This window comes from Oncorhynchus nerka, linkage group LG13 (genome assembly GCF_034236695.1).
Source record: "Oncorhynchus nerka isolate Pitt River linkage group LG13, Oner_Uvic_2.0, whole genome shotgun sequence".
Classification (NCBI taxonomy): Eukaryota; Metazoa; Chordata; class Actinopteri; order Salmoniformes; family Salmonidae; genus Oncorhynchus; species Oncorhynchus nerka.
The window spans coordinates 78,830,504-78,849,260 of NC_088408.1; the positions used below are offsets into that span (position 1 = coordinate 78,830,504).

At 44.6% G+C, this 18,757-nt stretch overlaps 1 protein-coding gene across 1 annotated transcript in view; it reads left to right on the top strand.

The window, feature by feature from the left end:
* LOC115140217 (autism susceptibility gene 2 protein-like) overlaps positions 1-18,757 on the top strand; it is a 504,463-nt gene that overhangs the window by 310,013 nt on the left and 175,693 nt on the right.

The following is an 18,757-nucleotide window of genomic DNA, read 5'->3' on the forward strand; positions in this document are numbered from 1 at the left end:
CTCTCTCTCTCTCTCTCTCTCTCTCTCTCTCTCTCTTTCTTCTCTCTCTTTCTCTCTTTCTCTCTCTCTCTCTCTTTCTCTCTCTCTCTCTCTTTTCTCTCTCTCTCTCTCTCTCTCTCTCTCTCTCTCTCTCTCTCTCTCTCTCTCTCTCTCTCTCTCTCTCTCTCTCTCTCTCTCTCTCTCTCTCTCTCATTGTGACTGGTTTGTGATCATGTCCCCCTTCGCTCCACTTGGCTCTGTAATGAGGAGCGTTCATCAGCCATGTTTGAACTGTAGACAGGATTAACTTGGCTAAAGACTTAATGCACACCTCGCTTCCTTGCTCCCCTGTGCACCCAGTCACAGCTCTGCCTGTGTTTTCCTTAACCAGGCCATAGAATCGACAGGGAGCTCCGCTCTGCTCTCTCGCTCTCTCTCTCTGGTCTCCAGGGCCTCCTCCTCCGTAGCCCTCATTTCCACAGAATTAATTGAGTTCTCATTTTCTGGGAAAGCTATCAGGAAGGCAAAGAGAGAGAGAGAGAAAGATACATAAAAGAGAGAGAGAGAGAGACACAGAGAGGGAGAGAAAGAGACAAAGAGAGAGAGACATAAAGAGAGCGAGATAAAGAGAGAGAAAGAGACATAAAGAGAGAGAGAGACATAAAGAGAGACAAAGAGAGAGAGATAGAGAGACAAAGAGATGTAAAGAGAGACAAAGAGAGAGAGAAAGAGACATAAAGAGAGAGATAGACATAAAGAGAGAGAGAGACAGAGAGACATAAAGAGCGAGACAAAGAGAGATACATAAAGAGAGAGAGAGACATAAAGAGAGATATAGACATAAAGAGAGAGAGAGAGAGAGAGACAGGGAAAGAAGGCCAGCAGAGAGGGGACTGTGGAGGGGGCCTCAGAGAGCCTGCTCTCCCAGTCTTCCAGGGATGGTAAAACAGCCACTCGGCACCTCCGGGATGTGGAGGCCCCACTTCACCAAGCCGCACCACACGGAGCTGTGGTGGCTTTATATCTTTATCTTTTCCACAGGGACCCTGCTGCCAGCCCACAGAGGGTTCAGGAGGCCCTGTGGGCTCCGTGCTCAGGGTCAGGGAGACATGCTGGGTCCCCCCAGAGCAGAGAGAGTGAGCACGCTGGGTCCCCCAGATCACAGCACGCCTGCTACTGTCTCACTTTAGCTCTTTGTGTCTACTTTAGTACTTGTGCATACAGAGACAGGGATACAGCTCTCATACTGCGGGCACAGCATGTTGTGCTGCTACTGTGAGCTAATGCTAGTTAACCGCTAACCTTTCCGCCCCAGTCTCAGTGTTGCTGTGCCTACGAGAACAACATAGAGACAGGATGTGACATCACTGCACAGGAGTAGCTTGTGTTTCAGAGACGAGAGAGAGAGATAGGATGATATGTATGTACGCACTGACCCTAGCTTTATAATACACATTACAGAGATGAAAGAAAGAGATTACGTGTCTGAAGCTAGAGAGAGAGACTATGACGTGTATGAAGAGTTACAGAGAGAGAGAGCAAGAGAGAGATAGGATGACATGCACTGACCTGACCCTACCTTCATCTGAACCCTTTCAATTATAGACCATTACAACTTCACTCACTATAATATTGATGTGCGGGCGGGCCACAGACGTCTTCGATTTCCCCGCTGTAAGTTGAGACAAACACTTAAGAAGTTGTTACGGTGGATTCCTCTTCCCCAATGTCGCTGCTTTAGCGTTAGTACTCAATAATTCAGAACCTAGCTAGCGTTAATGAGTTCCCCATAGGCTGGTCCCTTAGGAGCCTCCCCACTGTCATGTAGTTATATATCATGTCGCCTTTCAAATCAATTACATTTTGATCTGATAGACATGTAATTCAGCCTGATTGAATTTTCTGCACGGCGACAGCCAAACTGTTTCTGTGGAAATAGAAATGGAGCCAGTCAAAACGGGAATCTCCGTAATTATAACGGTATTTCTTCCTGATGTAGGCTGCCTGCTCACAAGTAAAAAATAAATAACAAACACACAAGACGTAATTTTAATGGTATTTCTTCCTGATGTAGGCTGCCTGCTCACAAGTAAAAAATAAATCAAAAACACACAAGACGTAATTATGATAATAATTACAATATGGGGCTGTAGTGGAGTGGGTTGAGCACTTCAAGTTCCTTAGTGTCCACATCAATAAGGAATTAGAATTGGTCCACACACATCTACATAGTTGTGAAGAGGGTACGATAGTACCTTTTCCCTCTCAGGCGGCTGAAAAAGATTTGGCATGGGCCCTCAGATCCTCAAAAAGTTTTACAGCTGCACCATTGAGGCATCTTCACTGGCTGCATTACCGCTTGGTACAACAACTGCAAGGTACCCTACCACAAAGCGCTACAGGGAGTCATCACTGGGGCCGAGCTCCCTGCCATCCAGGACCTATATACCAGGCGGTGTCAGAGCAAGGCCCAATAAAATGGTCAAATACTCCAGCCACCCAAACCATAGCATGTTCTCACTGCTACCGCACGGCAAGCGTATGTCAAGTGCGTCACTAGTTGAACGGTACATCCAGTACATCACGTGTGGAACGGTACATCCAGTACATCGTGTGTTAAACGGTACATCCAGTACATCACGTGTGGAACGGTACATCCAGTACATCACGTGTGGAACGGTACATCCAGTACATCGTGTGTTAAACGGTACATCCAGTACATCACGTGTGGAACGGTACATCCAGTACATTGTGTGTTAAACGGTACATCCAGTACATCACGTGTGGAACGGTACATCCAGTACATCGTGTGTTGAACGGTACATCCAGTACATCACGTGTGGAACGGTACATCCAGTACATCGTGTGTTAAACGGTATATCCAGTACATCACGTGTGGAACGGTACATCCAGTACATCGTGTGTTAAACGGTACATCCAGTACATCACGTGTGGAACGGTACATCCAGTACATTGTGTGTTGAACGGTACATCCAGTACATCACCTGTTGAACGGTACATCCAGTACATCACGTGTTGAACGGTACATCCAGTACATCACGTGTTGAACGGTACATCCAGTACATCACGTGTTGAACGGTACATCCAGTACATCACGTGTGGAACGGTACATCCAGTACATCACGTGTGTTAAACGGTACATCCAGTACATCATGTGTGGAACGGTACATCCAGTACATCGTGTGTTAAACGGTACATCCAGTACATCACGTGTGGAACGGTACATCCAGTACATTGTGTGTTAAACGGTACATCCAGTACATCACGTGTGGAACGGTACATCCAGTACATCACGTGTGGAACGGTACATCCAGTACATTGCGTGTTGAACGGTACATCCAGTACATCACGTGTGGAACGGTACATCCAGTACATCACGTATGGAACGGTACATCCAGTACATCGTGTGTTGAAAGGTACATCCAGTACATCACGTGTTGATTGGTACATCCAGTACATCGTGTGTTGAACGGTACATCCAGTACATCGTGTGTTGAAAGGTACATCCAGTACATCACGTGTTGAACGGTACATCCAGTACATCACGTGTTGAACGGTACATCCAGTACATCACGTGTTGAACGGTACATCCAGTACATCACGTGTTGAACGGTACATCCAGTACATCACGTGTGGAACGGTACATCCAGTACATCGTGTGTTGAAAGGTACATCCAGTACATCACGTGTGGAACGGTACATCCAGTACATCACGTGTTGAACGGTTCATCCAGTATATCACGTGTTGAACGGTACATCCAGTACATCACGTGTTGAACGGTACATCCAGTACATCACGTGTGGAACGGTACATCCAGTACATCACGTATGGAACGGTACATCCAGTACATCGTGTGTTGAAAGGTACATCCAGTACATCACGTGTTGATTGGTACATCCAGTACATCACGTGTTGAACGGTACATCCAGTACATCACGTGTTGAACGGTACATCCAGTACATCACGTGTTGAACGGTACATCCAGTACATCATGTGTTGAAAGGTACATCCAGTACATCACGTGTTAGGTCCACAGACGATGCAATCTCAACCACATCCAGCCCTAACCCACATCACGTACCTATGTGAGAATGCTGGACTACAGCTCGGCATTCAACACCAGTACATCACGTGTTGAGACCCTGGGTTCATCAACTGGGTATGGACTTCCTCACGCCCCCAGGTGGTGAGGGTAGGGTACATCCAGTGACATCACACGGGGTGTGGTGCGTTCTGAGCCCTCATCCAGTACTCCCTGTTCGTGTTGTGGCCGGTACATCCAGTACATCACGTGTTGACAAAGGGCCTCGGAGTGTGGTGTCAGGAAAATAATCCAGTACACACTCAATCTAAGGAGATGATTGTGGACTTCAGGTACACACCCCCAGTACATCGATGGAACAGTAGTGTTGAGGGTACATCCAGTACATCACGTGTTGGTCCACTCACACTGACATCCAGCCTCTTACATCAGGAGGCTGAAGTGCTTGTCACCAAAAGCACTACATCCAGCACAATCGAGAGCATCCTGGCGGGCTGTTGAACGCTCCGCCCTCAACCAGGCTCTCCAGGGTACAGGTCTCACGTGCATCACCGGGGCAAACTACCTGCCCTCCAGTACACCACCCGATGTTACAGGAAGGCCATAAAGATCATCCAGACATCAACATCGAACCACTGCCTGTTGATCATCCAGAACAGGTCAGTACAGGTGCATCAAAGCTGGGACTGAGAGACTGAAAAACAGCTTCTATCTCAAGGCTATCAGACTGTTAAACATCCACCATTGAGTGGCTGTTGCCAACACACTGTCATTGACACTGACCCAACTCCAGCCACTTTAATAATGGGTTGATGGGAAATGATGTAAATATATCACTAGCCACTTTAAACAATGCTACCTTATATAATGTTACTTACCCTACATTATTCATCTAATATGCAAACGTATATACTGTACTCTACATCATCGACTGCATCCTTATGTAATACATGTATCACTAGCCACTTTAACTATGCCACTTTGTTTACTTTGTCTACATACTCATCTCAATGTATATACATCCAGTACATCTACTGTATGCTGCTCTGTACCATCACTCACTCATATATCCATGTACATATTCTTTATCACTGTGTATAAGACAGTAGTTTTAGAATTGTTAGTTAGTTACATCACTGCATTGTATATCACGCATTGTTGACGGTTCATCCAGTATATCACGTGTCGGGAACAAGGTACATCCAGTAACCATGTATGTGACAAATAAAATTTGATTTGATTTGATTTGGTGTTGAACGGTACATCCAGTACATCACTTGTTGAAAGGTACATCCAGTACATTGTGTGTTGAAAGGTATATCCAGTACATCTCGTGTTGAACGGTACATCCAGTACATCACGTGTTGAACGGTACATCCAGTACATCGTGTGTTGAACGGTACATCCAGTACATCACGTGTTGAACGGTACATCCAGTACATCACGTGTTGAACCGTACATCCAGTACATCACGTGTTGAACCGTACATCCAGTACATCACGTGTTGAAAGGTACATCCAGTACATCGTGTGTGGAACGGTACATCCGGGTACATCGTGTGTTGAACGGTCCATCCAGTACATCGTGTGTGGAACGGTACAACCAGTACATTGTGTGTTGAAAGGTACATCCGGGTACATCACGTGTTGAATGGTACATCCAGTACATCGTGTGTTGAAAGGTACATCCAGTACATCACGTGTTGAACGGTACATCCAGTACATCGTGTGTTGAAAGGTACATCCGGGTACATCACGTGTTGAATGGTACATCCAGTACATCACGTGTTGAAAGGTACATCCAGTACATTGTGTGTTGAAAGGTACATCCAGTACATCACGTGTTGAACGGTACATCCAGTACATCACGTGTTGAACGGTACATCCAGTACATCACGTGTTGAACGGTACATCCAGTACATCGTGTGTTGAAAGGTACATCCAGTACATCACGTGTTGAACGGTACATCCAGTACATCACGTGTTGAAAGGTACATCCAGTACATCGTGTGTTGAATGGTACATCCAGTACATCACGTGTTGAACGGTACATCCGGGTACATCACGTGTTGAACGGTACATCCAGTACATCACGTGTTGAAAGGTACATCCAGTACATCGTGTGTTGAAAGGTACATCTAGTACATCACGTGTTGAACGGTACATCCAGTACATCGTGTGTTGAAAGGTACATCCAGTACATCACGTGTTGAAAGGTACATCCAGTACATCACGTGTTGAACGGTACATCCAGTACATCGTGTGTTGAAAGGTACATCCAGTACATTGTGTGTTGAAAGGTACATCCGGGTACAACACGTGTTGAACGGTACATCCAGTACATCACGTGTGGAACAGTACATCTGGGTACATCATGTGTTGAAAGGTACATCCAGTACATCGTGTGTTGAAAGGTACATCCGGGTACATCAAGTGTTGAACATGGAACGAGGGAGAGCTCGGTTTGATGTTTTGAAATTCTCTGAAAAAGTGTTCTATTGAAAAAATGTGTTACTAAATATATTTTGAATTAGGATCCATCGACGCATCCTCAGTTGCTGGGACCGCTATATCTATCCAGGGATCGTGCCAACCAAAGGTTTGAAGAGCTGCTTGTTGGCATAGCAGCTAGCCTAGCTGCTAACTAGCTATTAAGCTAGTAAGGTTTCCCTTGTGGCTAGGACAGCAGATTGTCCCAGGCTTGTGGCTGTCTAAATCCCTGCTGTTTGTTGCTGTTTAAATTTGCCCTGTGACCTGCCCTTTCTGAAACTGTGTGGAGTACCAGCGTTAGCCTACGTTGGTACCATGGCATCCGAAGCTAAAGATGTGAGTCATGGAGAGAACAGTGTTTCTCTATCACAGGTGAAGGGTTTTAAACAAAGAAAAAGGGTTCTACATGCAGTTGTTACAACAACAGGAAAATATCTTCAAGAGCTCTGTCCAAACACTGATGGACTCAACTAACAAAAGAATGGAATATCTGACCAGAGAGATCCAGGACCTTAAGAACAGTTTGCAGTTCTCCCAGGGAGAGGTGGATGTCCTGAAAGAGACTTGCAGTAAGATGACAACAAACAAATCTTGAGATGACATCAGAACTCTCTGGGAATCATTATTAACAATGACTGGGTAAGTTTTAAAAATATATAACTTTCAAAATACAGAAATACATATACATATGATGCATTTTGTATCATATACTACAAAAAGCAGCATCATAAAATGTGATTGCTAAAATGCAAAATATTTTGAGACTATATCAACAATGGACTAATGAAACAAATACCAAAATATAGTTTTTGGGTGGAGTTTTCCTTATTATAACTTGGGCAGAAAACCTTAGTTATTCTCCATAGTTCATTGAAGTTAATGGGTCATTTATAATAATACCTTTCAGCATTGCCAATCATTTCAATTACTATTTCACTAGTAAAGTGGAAAAACTCAGAAGTGAAATAACAACAGTGAACTGTGAACCATCATAAATCATAATAATGAAAAAGAAGGATTGCTCTTTTGAATTTGGTCAAGTTAGTGTGGGAGAGATTGTTAAACTATTGTTATCCATCATTAATGATTAGCCACCAGGTATAGACAACCTTGATGGGAAACAATTGAGAATGGTTGCAGATTGTATTTCCGAACTGTATTGCTATATCTTTAACCTCTAGCGACGAGCAATCCTGTATCATGGAGCGTAATCATAGCCTCAAGCGCATTACCATAACGCAACGTTTCCTATTCATGAAAATCGCAAATGAAATGAAATAAATATATTGAAACACAAGCTTAGCCTTTTGTTAACAACACTGTCATCTCAGATTTTCAAAATATGCGTTACAGCCAACGCTAGACAAGCATTTGTGTAAGTTTAGCATGGCATAATGCTATGCTAGGCTGTGCTGGCAGCAGGAAACATTTTCACAAAAATAAGAAAAGCAACCAAATTAAATCATTTACCTTTGAAGAACTTCAGATGCTTTCACTCAGGAGACTCCCAGTTAGATAGCAAATGTTCCTTTTTTCCCAAAATACTATTTTTGGAGGTGAAAAACGTTTGTTCATCCTGCTTGGCTGAGAAATCGACCGAAAATACTTCAACTATAACGCCAAACTTTTTTCAAAATATTGACAGAAACACGGCAAACGTTGTTTAGGATCCATCCTCAAAGTGTTTTTAACATATGTATTCAATAATATATCCGTGGAGGCAGTTGGTTTCTCATAAGAAACTATTGGAAAAATGGCTACCTCAGTATTTTACGCAACGTTTTCTCCGGTAGACACCATGCGTCCGTCCACTCGCCCTATATTTTCTCTTACAGCCATTCTCCAATGGAAATGCCTAAAAAGACGTCACAATGCTGCAGACACCTTGGGGAAAACGTGGAAAACGTAAGCTGACTCCTAGCTGCTTCACAGCCATATAAGGAGTCATTGGCATGAGGCTGTTTCAAAAAATGCGGCATTTCCTGATTGGATCTTTATCTGGGTTTCGCCTGTAACATCAGTTCTGTGGCACTCATAGACAATATCTTTGCAGTTTTGGAAACGTCAGAGTGTTTTCTTTCCAAAGCTGTTAATTATATGCATAGTCGAGCATCTTTTCGTGACAAAATATCTTGTTTAAAACGGGAACGTTTTTCATCCAAAAATTAAAATAGCGCCCCCTATATCCAAGAAATTAACCAAAGCCTAAAGGAGTGTGTGTGTCTACAGGCGTGGAAGGAAGCTAAAGTAATTCCACTGCCTAAAAATAGTAAAGAACCCTTTGCGGGACACTAACCGGGAAGCTTATAAGAAATCACGCTATGCCCTCCAACGAACCATCAAACAGGCAAAGCGTCAATACGGGACGAAGATTGAATCGTACTACACCGACTCTGCTGCTCGTCGGATGTGGCAGGGCTTGCAAACCATTACAGACTACAAAGGGAAGCACAGCCGAGAGCTGCCCAGTGACACGAGCCTACCAAACGAGCTAAACTACTTCTATGCTCACTTCGAGGCAAATAACACTGAAACATGCATGAGAGCACCAGCTGTTCCAGAAGATTGTGTGATCACGCTCTCCTCAGCTGATGTGATTAAGACTTATAAACAGGTCAACATTCACAAGGCCGCAGGGCCAGGACGTGTAATCCGACCAACTGGCTAGTGTTTTCACTGACATTTTCAACCTCTCCCTGTCCGAGTCTGTAATACCAACACATTTTAAGCAGACCACCATAGTCCCTGTGCCCAGGAACACCAAGGTAACCTGCCTAAATGACTACCGACCCGTAGCACTCACGTCTGTAGCCATGAAGTGCTTTGAAAGGCTGGTCATGGCTCACATCAACACCATTATCCCAGAAACCCTAGACCCACTCCAATTTGCATACCGCCCTAACAGATCCACAGATGATGCAACCTCTATTGAACTCCACACTGCCCTCACTAAGTTAAGGACCCTGGGACTAAACACCTCCCTCTGCAACTGGATCCTGGACTTCCTGACGGGCAGCCCCCAGGTGGTAAGGGTAGGTAACAACACATCCGCCACGCTGATCCTCAACATAGGGGCCCCTCAGGGGTGCGTGCTCAGTCCCCTCCTGTACTCCCTATTTACTCATGACTGCACGGCCAGGTACGACTCCAACATTAACATTAAGTTTGCCAATGACACAGCCTTGGTAGGCCTGATCACCGACAACTACGAGACAGCCTATAGGGAGGAGGTCAGAGACCTGGCCGTGTGGTGCCAGGACAACAACCTCTCCCTCAACGTGATCAAGACAAAGGAGATGATCGTGGACTAGAGGTCCACAGACGGGGCTGTAGTGAAGCAGGTTGAGAGCTTCAAGTTCCTTTGTGTCCACATCACCAACAAACTGACATGGATTGAGCACACCAAGACAGTTGTGAAGACGGCACGACATAACCTATTCCCCCTCGGGAGACTGAAAAGATTTGGCATGGGTCCTCAGATCATTAAAAGGTTCTACAGCTGCACCATCGAGAGCATTGCATCACTACCTGGTATGGCAACTGCTCTGCCTCCGACCGCAAGGCACTACGGAGGGTAGCGTGTACGGCCCAGTACATCACTGGGGCCAAGCTTCCTGCCATCTAGGACCTCTACACCAGGCGGTGTCAGAGAAAGGCCCTAACAATTGTCAAACACTCCAGCCACCCTAGTCAAGTGGTACCCGGAAAAGCGATACCGGAGTGCCAAGTCTAGGTCCAAGAGGCTTCTAAACAGCTTCTATCCCCAAGCCATAAGATTCCTGAACATCTAACCAAATGGCTACCCAGACTATTTGCATTGCCCCCCACCCACCCCCCATATTTTACACCACTGCTACTCTCTGTTGTTATTATCTATGCATAGACACTTTAATAACTCTACCTACATGTACATATTACCTCAACTAACCGGTGCCCCTGCACATTGACTCTATCGGTACCCCCCTGTATATAGTCTCACTATTGTTATTTTACTGTTGCTTTTTAATTACTACTTACTTTTATTTCTTATTCTTACCCATATGTTTTTTAACTGCTATGTTGGTTAGGGGGCTGGTAAGCATAATTTCCCTGTAAGCATCATTTCACTGTAAGTGCTGAAATGCCGAATACCTGTTGTATTCAGCATTTCACTGTAAATACCTGTTGTATTCAGCATTTCACTGTAAATACCTGTTGTATTCAGCATTTCACTGTAAATACCTGTTGTATTCAGCATTTCACTGTATTCGGCGCATGTGACTAATACGATTTGATTTGAACAGCCACCCAATCCGTTTCTTGCCTATCCTTAGTGAATTGATGGAGAGAATTGTGTTTGACAAAATACAATTTGATTTTTCAGAGAACAAGTTAACTACTGACCCTCAGCATGCATATAGAGAATGACACTCTTTCCAATCAGTTTCTTGCCTATCCTTAGTGAATTGATGGAGAGAATTGTGTTTGACAAAATACAATTTGATTTTTCAGAGAACAAGTTAACTACTGACCCTCAGCATGCATATAGAGAATGACACTCTTTCCTGGTTCAGGGTTGATGAGAGTTTTGTTTTTGTGAGAAATATTAGTGACGAAAATGTTTTCTTCATAATCAAATATCATTCAGCTCAGACACCCATACATACCCCCACATGACATGCTACCAGGGGTTTCTCCACAGTCCCCAAATCCAAAACAAATTCACGCCAGCGGACAGTATTATACAGCTATGATCTCCCTTCCATCTCCAATTACTCAAGCAAAACAGAAAAATGACCTTAAAAATGATAATACAACATCTCATGGAACAGCGGGGAATGTGAAGGGACACCCAAACACACACAGATACACAAACACACACAGATACACTAACACACACAGATACACTAACACACACAGATACACTAACACACACAGATACACTAACACACACAGATACACTAACACACACAGATACACTAACACACACAGATACACTAACACACACAGATACACTAACACACACATCATTTTTTGGTTGTATTGTTTGTATATCGTTGTATTTTAAATTTGTGTGACTGTCCTTGTTTATCACGCAGGAAGATACAAAACAAATGGGGAACCAAATAAACTCACATATACACAAACACACACAGATACACTAACACACACAGTACTGACTACACACACACAGATCACACTCACCACACTTTTCACACTGCTACAGTTTATCAACCCTGTTGCCTAGTCACTTTATTCCTACCTATATGTACATACCTACCTCAGTTACCTCACCCCTACACATTTGGTTGTATTGTTTGTATTATTTTGTAGTCCCTGTATTGTTTGTACCTCGTACCCCTACACATCGACTTGGTACCGGTATTTATAGCCATGTTATTTGTGTGACTGTCCTCCTGTTTATCAGTGTTTTGTGTACTCCTTTTGTGGACCCTACACATCGACTTGGTACCGGTACTCCCTGTATATAGCCATGTTATTACCTCGCACCCTACACATCACTTGGTACCGGTACTCCTGTATATAGCCATGTTATTACCTCACCCCTACACATCGACTTGGTACCGGTACTCCAACACATACACACACTACAGTACATACTCCCACACGCACATAACATGCGCACACATGCATACTGACTCCACACTCACACACACTTTCACACTCACCACACTTTTCACACTGCTACAGTTTATCAACCCTGTTGCCTAGTCACTTTATTCCTACCTATATGTACATACCTACCTCAGTTACCTCGTACCCCTACACATCGACTTGGTACTGGTACTCCCTGTATATAGCCATGTTATTACCTCGTACCCCTACACATCGACTTGGTACCGGTACTCCCTGTATATAGCCATGTTATTACCTCGTACCCCTACACATCGACTTGGTACCGGTACTCCTGTATATAGCCATGTTATTACCTCGTACCCCTACACATCGACTTGGTACCGGTACTCCCTGTATATAGCCATGTTATTACCTCGTACCCCTACACATCGACTTGGTACCGGTACTCCCTGTATATAGCCATGTTATTACCTCGTACCCCTACACATCGACTTGGTACCGGTACTCCCTGTATATAGCCATGTTATTACCTCGTACCCCTACACATCGACTTGGTACCGGTACTCCCTGTATATAGCCATGTTATTACCCGTACCCCTACACATCGACTTGGTACCGGTACTCCTGTATATAGCCATGTTATTACCTCGTACCCCTACACATCGACTTGGTACCGGTACTCCCTGTATATAGCCACCTGTACCCCTTCGATTACGGTACTCCCTGTATATAGCCATGTTATTACCTCTACCCCTACACATCGACTTGGTACGGTACTCCCTGTATATAGCCATGTTATTACCTCACCCCTACACATCGACTTGGTACCGGTACTCCCTGTATATAGCCATGTTATTACCTCGTACCCCTACACATCGACTTGGTACCGGTACTCCCTGTATATAGCCATGTTATTACCTCGTACCCCTACACATCGACTTGGTACCGGTACTCCCTGTATATAGCCATGTTATTACCTCGTACCCCTACACATCGACTTGGTACCGGTACTCCCTGTATATAGCCATGTTATTACCTCGTACCCCTACACATCGACTTGGTACCGGTACTCCCTGTATATAGCTATGTTATTTTTTGTCGTTATTGTTATTTGTTATTCACTGTGTATTTATTACTTGACACTATTATTATTTTTTTTTTTAAACCTTTATCTCGGCATTGTTGAAAAAGGACCCGTAAGTAAGTCTTTCACTCTTAGTTTACACCTGCTGTTTACAAAGCACTTGACTTGATTTTAATAACAATCTGTGCTTTCTCGGGTTTGTTACATGAAATCTGCCTGAAGACAAATAATGTTTGCTTTTATTGAGGCATAACAGCTGATCTGATTGTTTGCATCGTGTGTAATTTAGTTGATTTAATCTGAACCTGTTTTTTTTTTTCTGACTTCCTGTGTCTAGAGAGGGGATAAATGAAACTATACTTAGCAGAGTTGCTGTGTTGTACTCAGCTGACAGGTAGATTCAGAGGGTAGAATACAGCCAAGGCCTTAGCCTTATTCCTTTGTTATTTGTCACTGAAACATTTTTATCGCCAACTAATACAGCATCACCAGTGACACTATAGCAACACAAAATGCCTCTGCTCCGCAGTCATGGCTTTGTGCCTAAGGAGGAAAAATAACAATTTCTCCCCCACCTCCCACCTGCAGTATCCAGCATCCAGCCCACCTTTTAGTTTATTTGAGCAATGGCTGTTGTTTTGGTATTGCTGAGAAGAAGCAATGGAGTTACCAGCAGCTGTACAGGCAGGGTTTGTGTAGATGGATGCAGGGATGGATGGAGGGGTGAAGGGTTGGATAGATAAATGGAAGCTGGGGTTTGGCACATCAGTCTTAAAATAGTAATGAAATGTGGCTGTTGTCAGCTCCTCTAAGGATAACAGACGTAGCAAAGCGTCCCGGCTCATCCGTAAGCAGGCAAGAGATTGTGCGTGTCAAAGGTGGATTTCTCCCCCAAAATAAAACATTGAGAAGGATCACCAATCCCTCTAGCAAACTGTGTTTCCTCTATCATCCTCCCCCCTTTTTCCACATCAACGTATTTCTTATGCGGTTCTCTCCTTTAAATCCCCACAGATATCTGTTTCTTATTCCCCCCATATTCTTATCCCCCTTCCCTCCCTCTCTTTTTTTCCCTCCCTCCCTCCCTCCCTCCCTCCCTCCCTCCCCTCTCTTTTGTTACTGTTTTTCATATTTGCTACAGTCCTGGGGATCCAGGGTGCAGTGCTACAGTACTGGGGAGCCAGGGTGCAGTGCTACAGTACTGGGGAGCCAGGGTGCAGTGCTACAGTACTGGGGAGCCAGGGTGCAGTGCTACAGTACTGGGGAGCCAGGGTGCAGTGCTACAGTACTGGGGAGCCAGGGTGCAGTGCTACAGTACTGGGGAGCCAGGGTGCAGTGCTACAGTACTGGGGAGCCAGGGTGCAGTGCCACAGTACTGGGGAGCCAGGGTGCAGTGCTACAGTACAATCTTCCCTTTCACTATGTGCATGGCTCCTGGAAATTGATGTTTTACTGCCTTCATTAAGATGTGCAGCAGTCATATGCAGCGGCACGGTGTTTTCCCCCTGAAGTTTAGCTCCATGACACTCGCCATTAGAACACATTATGGCCCTAGATTTCATAGCACAGTGGAACACTGTATAATTTGATTAGTGTTATTAATCAAGTGGAATAGCTATGCCCCCCCCCACCTCGATCTCTAATACACCCCAAAACCCTCCTGACTCCCTCCCTTGCATCTCCTCCCCATCTTCTCTCCTCCCACTGTAACACGTGGCTTGTATGCCTGTCTACCTATTTGTTAAAGGCCTGTGCGCTCTCTCCCTTTCACAGCCTGTTTTTTCATCCCCTGCCCAGCACATAAATCAATTGAAATGAAAGTTACATAATTGTGCTTGCTGGGAGGTAAAACTGCTCTAAGAATGTTTTAAAGGGAATTTTTACTAGCTGTTCAGTGTAGTTGGAAGACGAGGCGGGGAGAAAAGGAGAGGAAGGTGAAGCCAGTAGAATATATGAGCCTGGATTCTTCATTACTGAAGTAATTCTCCTGCAAATGATAGTGCAGACCCCAGAGGGGAGAGAGCATCCCCACCGCAGAGCTGCCTGAACGTTTTAACCTGGTTAATCTCTCATGGAGAGACCAACTCACGGCACTAATATTATGTGTTAGGGATGGAGGGATAAGGAGGGGGATGGAGGGTAGGCGTTTGTTCTCTAGAACATGGACTTAAATCATAACCGTTGCTGGGGTTTAAAATATGCCTCAAACGCAAGAGTTAATTTAATTTAAAGACTATTTTGGTTTTTTTCCCTTAGACAATATGCTTAAGGGATGTACAATTTTTGGGGTTGAAATTTAATTTAGAAATATTACGCTGGAAATGTAAATGATTTCTCTTAGTGTAATCCATTTTTTTGTACTAGTTGAGGCTCGAGGTGGCATAGTGGCATGCAGTTCGGAAATACCATAGATAGCACAGCAGCACTTTACAAAATAATGACATAAAAAAGGAGGAGAAGGAGGACAGGAGACTTGTCAGCTCTTATAGAGGCAAATTATCTCGCTCTCTTTCTATCTCTCTCTATCTCTGTCTTCCTCTCTCTCTATCACTCTCTGTCTTCCTTTCACTCTATCTCTCTCTCGCTATGTCTGCCTTGCCTGGGGAAAGCAGGCAATCACATCAGCCATGCAGCCTCCTGTGCGTCACTGGAAACAAGCCTCCAGTCTTAATCAAACCTGTCTTCCACCCTGCCACCATCTTGTTTCTAGCAGCTACATACAGTATGTGTGCTATAATGGTGCATTAAACATCACTGAGGACTCCTGCCATGTTTTTTTATGGGTACGCCCCCATCCCCGTCTCTCCACACCCCCTGTCTGCTCATATGGACTCTGTTGTCATCCTCCTTCACTTTTGGCCATTGTCTTCTTTGGTTTATAAAGAAGTGTCATTCTACCCCCTGAACCTCCTCTTCTCACTCTCCAGTCCAAGATGGCTGCCTGTCCTCTCTGGTACAGCAGGCAGTCCTCTTCAAGGTTAAGGTTAGCGTTGAAGATGCCAGGTCTCATCCGCACCGTGCCCGGCGTCCAGCCCAGTAGGCTGAGGGAGAAAGGGAGAAAAGACACAGCCTGTTACTGCTTGGAGTGGGTCTCATTCCAGGGGCACTAATAACTACATGTAATTAGTCACTTCTCACTAGGCCAGATCTGAGACTCAGTTAGGGCCTCGGATGAGGTGAAGGGGAGAAGCAAGGGCCAACCGACCCAGCGGCTGCAGCCATTACATTACAGCAGACAGAGGGGATTAGCTCTGCAATGGCCCTGAGTAGAGCTCAACTAAGCCCTTCAGCTAGGCTCTTCAGCTAGACTCTTCAGTTTGGCTCTCTATGGAGAATACACAGCAGCCTGAACTATGCTACAGCTAGGCCATAGGGATACAATATAATACTATAGAATGTTCTATTATATCTGTGAGTCTGCAGAATACTTCAGACTGAACTGTGAGCAGCAGTGTGGCATAGAACTCTGATGTTACTGATGTAAAGTCAGAGGTGTTGTCTATGTAGGGTTGATATGCCCCCTGCTGTGGTGAATGTGAGGTTTTGGGATCACAATATGGTGTACCAGAATTGCGCTGGCATGCATGGCATTTTTCTAAAGTTTAGAAACAAAATAAAGAAAGGAATGTTAGTATCTTACTTCCCCGCTGTCTGGTTCTGCAGTCCAACACAAATCTATATGTGTTGACTGGTGTGTTTGTGAGTCTCAAGTTTTGGGGTTTGAAGATATCTTTGATGAGCCAGAACAAAAAAACACCATGACAAAGTTGAGAGAGCAGAGAAAAGAGAGAGACACAGAGAGAAAGAGGTAGAGAGAGAAAAGGTTGTCCTAGGCGTTGTGCATTGACGCAGCATGACCAATTGAGGTTGTGAGGATGAATGAGGGTATTCACAGTGCCTAATGAAAGAGCTCCCGCTGGGCCTTGAATTAGGGTGGGCCCATCTGCCCCACACAGCTAAGCACAAACCAAACCAGTGACCTCGAAAATTACCCAGGAAGCACTTTGTGACGGTCTCCCCAGCAACAGGCCAGGTTCACATGGTAACCAGGCGCTTTGCTCAATCAATCCTCTGGCAGCCTCTTCAACAGAACAGAGAGAAATTTGGTTGGTCAGAAGGTTGGAGGGCCCCGTGTGAAATCAACTTAAAGAGGACAGACAGGACACCTAGAAGGAACTGGATTATTTCATGTGAAGTTAAACCTCTGAGCTAAACTCTCACCCAGTTCAAGAGGTGTGGGATGTTGTGGCCCTCTCCAACTTCTCCACCTTTAAAATACAAAGAGCTTCTTGTTGTTAGTTGTTTGTTTACCCTAAGACTGTGTAATACACTACAGTATGTGTTCAGATTAAGTAGATGTACTGTAACTGAAAGAGGAGTACAGAGTATTACAAAGTTACAGAGTATTTATAGTTGCATCGCAGAGCTGGACATTAGATTTATAGACCAATGAAGGGGTCCAGGATTATTGTCACCCTTGGTAAAGATGAGGGAAAAAGACTGCATAAATAATTTATTAAATACCGAGCTATATTGTATGCAATTTTTTTAAATAATAATGGTAAAAATATCTCTTTCTCTTAGCAATTATATTAGTATAAAGTAATATAATTGGAAGAAAAAAATGTGTACACAATATAGCTCAGTATTTCTATTGTTTATTTTATATTGTCTTTTTTGCTCGTCTTTATCAAAGATCCAACCATTCCGGACCTCACTGGATTATTACAGACGGGTTCATTTACCCATGTGATTCAGTTGAATCCCTATCAGCTCTATGGGCATGGGGAACGTACTGTGTGACTTCCCAGGATTCGCACCCAGGTGTCCTGTGCGCCACAAGACTGTGTTAGCATGCAGAGCTAAAGTCTGGGAAATATACAGTAATAGATCATAGAAGTTAGTCAGTGTGTCTCTATTCTGTGACTAAACTTTTGACAGCATGAGATGACAATCCACCCTCTGCACTGCGTCTCTCCTAATGCCACACGGTAATGAGATTGTGCTGCTGGAAATATCACTACAAAGCATCTGAGTCTGACTGCACCTTCAGACAGGCCTGCCTTGCTTGCCTTCATTGCCTGCCTTCACTGCCTTGCCTGCCAGCCTGAAATGAAAAGAGGTGCTGAAATAAAAACAATCAGAATCAGAGACGAAGGAATCTGAGGAATCAGAACGGGGAAGCTCCCCCCTAAACCCCCCCCCTCCCCGATCTCTATGCAGACACCGCCGCCGTACACGCCGCTCTACACCACGGAACTCTTTTATCCTGAGCGTGATTAGCCATCCGAAACGTTTTAAAGCCCCTTTGACTGTGTTCTTCCTCAAACTAGAGAGTTCCGTTCTGTTCAAGGGGGCTCTTGATTCGGGAGGAGCTTTCCTCCCCAGGCTGCCAGTGATCTCTCCTCTAATTGTGTCGTTCTCTCATTCTTTTGTTCTCTGACGAAGCTTTCCGTGTGTGTTGGCGTGGGAGCCCTTTAAGTGCCGCTCTGCCGTACCAACGGCACCTCCGCCTCTTTCTGCTGCTATCTTGTTCTCCTCCTCGTCAGATCAAGACACCAAAG